We start from the raw sequence: 3,054 nt of genomic DNA, 5'->3' as shown, positions 1-3,054 counted from the left end.
ATCAGTCCCCTAGACTCAGAACTACTTAAAACCCAACTAATCTAAGGACATCACATACATCCATGTCCGAGGCAGGATTCAAACCAGTGACCGTAACAGCACCACCGTTCCGGACTGAAGCGCCTAGAACCTTTCGGTCACAGCGGCCGGTGAGGATCTATACATCTGGTAGAATTACATTTTCCAGAAGATATATGTGTCTCAACTTCATCTTCGATAAGGACAGAAACTGAAGTGATAAAGTATCTGTGGTGGCCAGGAATTGAACCCCTGTCTTCTGCTTACAAGGCAGATGTGTTTACCCATACACCACCACAGCGTTGTGGCTTCCACACCTAGGCAGGTTACGCTACTCCAACGCCCCGCCTAACAGTGACGATTTAAGAACCGGGACAAATGTGCTGAAGTCGTGAGAGGACACAGCACTAAGGCAGTTTGTGCAGTTGTGGCAGCCACAATGATGCGGTGGTATAGTGTTTAGCTTACCTGCATGTTAAGGAAGAGACCCGTGTCCACGTCCTGGTCGGTGCACAAATTTCGGTTTATTACTTGAGCTTATGTCCTTATTTTTAGATGACTCAGCTAATTCTGTGGCGCTTTATGTCATTATTTTGTGGCCATTAATTTCAAAATGTTACTGAAAATTTAGGCAAGCCGCCGTTTCTGCAAAGAGATCTGCTTTATAACGTCTCTGAATTGCCGCAGTGCATGGACCACACACCTTGCACTGAGAATTGAATTTTAGACGGCTGTCTAACCTTCAATTCTCAGTGCAAGGTTGTGTGATATTTAATTCAGTTCCGGGTAAAATATATTATTTTACTACCTAATCGAGACTAAAGGGAAAGTGTTGTAATTCACGTTATGGCCAAGAGTTTAGAAATACAGCTAAACACGTAAAGTTACGGACAAATTAACGCTGCCCTTTAAGATGCATTTTAATGAGTAAGATATTAAAAGTACAGATTAAAAATTTTCTCCTCTGCGAATATGGAAAATATGTGGGACACTCCAAAGATATGTCTGGAGATACTGCAAAATAAAATGACCTGCTGAATCCTCATGACAAATGTTACGTAGATATTCAAAAATTTACAAACCGAGAACTTCTAATGAAGAGAGCCGTTCTACGTTTGTCAGACAAAAGATTCCCATCTGCTCCAAATTTACACTAGAACGTGGAAATTACCTAAGGGTATCTAGTGCGCAACAATGTTCTTTCGCGACGTCCACGAATCAAGATTAGGTGCGACATTTAAGGCTGACCACAATTACGGGCATCAAGGAAGGCAACACTTACCTCCGATAACAGCCGCCGTAATGCGAGCTGGAAATACGTAACGCAGACTCCTTCTGCTAGGCGATTTTACGGTGAAACAATAGGCAATGGGAATTTTGGTTTTCTTTTCGAGAGACTGCATAACGGCCCAGAGATGAAAACGGATAACGGTGGTATGGATTGCGTTCCTCTAGATACCGAAAAGGAATGAAAATGTTGCAACGGATACCCCCAACGGTCACCATCACCCGCCCCACCCGTTACACACCAATATGCTGTATACTCTTAAGAAAATGCTTCATTTATTTAAATCGAAGCCCATATTTCTCGGGCGACTTGTTCGTATCAGTCTTCTCCTACATGGTATAAGTAATCATACCTATTTCACGCTGTAAAAGCCATAATTAATTTTATCAGATGTTTTTAAGCATGAGTAAATTTTACAAACTATAAAATAAACTTCTTTACGTATTCACCGAAATACCATTTTTATCAATACTTAGTTAAAGATATCAGTTTTAAGTAAGCAAGAATAAATAAATTCTGGGTCATACGATAAATTGATTAAACAACGTGAAGTTGTCCTTGGGAATTACGCGATACTGATGTTCTTGTCTGCAGCACGAGGTTTGGTTTGATACAGTTCTTCAAGTTATCATATCGTGTGGGAGTTTCTTCACCTCTGGACAGCTAGTACCGCCTACATCCTCTTGGTGAAGGCTGACATTTTCAAGGAGTAGATAGCGGTCTTAATGTAATTTATTAAAGAAAAATTTCATATAAATATCCTTTTAATGCCTAGACCTCAGTTTTCACTACACAATTGCAGTACAGTAACTAGTTTTGATTTCTTTCTACAACCATCTTCAGATCAGTAAACAAATAGAGGGAAAATTGCGTAAGAAAATTTTTCATAATAAAGTAGCGTATGAAGCATTATAGTATAACAGCACAACAAAAAATATAGAGAGAGCCAACTCCAATAGTAAAAGTGAACATGTAACAAATCCACTGACCGGTGTAATGTAATAATATGTTACTGCTTCTAAAATGACATACTGTTCAAATCGTAAAAATGCATATTCAACTTTTTTTTACAATTTGAACGGTGTGTCATCTTAAAAGCAGTAACAACAGTATCAAGCTCATTTGTTACTTGTTCACTGTTGCTACTGACGTTGACTCTCCTTATACGGGAGGAATCAGCGGACACACCAATAACTTTTATGCAATCCCACAGTGCCTTAAAAAACACAGGTGGCATTTTCACATTCCCTCGCTTGCTATGTGCACACTATTAGTTATACAAAAATAATGAACAAGACCTTTTTATAGGAAATTTAACGTAGTTATAATTTGTGCCAGGATACGTTTCCTCTGTAGCCCGCTTTTTCTGAGTTATTCAATAATAACGCGTCTGAAGGCCACTTTGTACATTTTTCTTGAGTAATTCGAAAATAGTGGTGTCTATCGAAAGCGTATCGTAGTACAAAATTTAACTACGTTAAATTCCCTACAAAAAGGTACCTCTCATATTTTCTGCGGGAATAATGCAAGGATCATTTCAGAAGTCTTGGAAATTGTGCATATGTGACCATTAATGTGGCGTGCTGACACTGAAATTTATAGCAGTTTTGAGATAGACTTTAGGCGTGACCGTCGTATATTGCTTGCTGATTTGCGTGGCTGTGTCGTGACAAACACAGTTTTAAAATGCAAGCTGAAACCGAGTCAGGTCGGATGACACGCAGTAATCAGCCTCCTACATCAAAACC

Source organism: Schistocerca cancellata, chromosome 7 (assembly GCF_023864275.1).
Source record: "Schistocerca cancellata isolate TAMUIC-IGC-003103 chromosome 7, iqSchCanc2.1, whole genome shotgun sequence".
In the NCBI taxonomy this organism is placed as follows: Eukaryota; Metazoa; Arthropoda; class Insecta; order Orthoptera; family Acrididae; genus Schistocerca; species Schistocerca cancellata.
Note: the sequence above shows the minus strand (reverse complement) of the source record.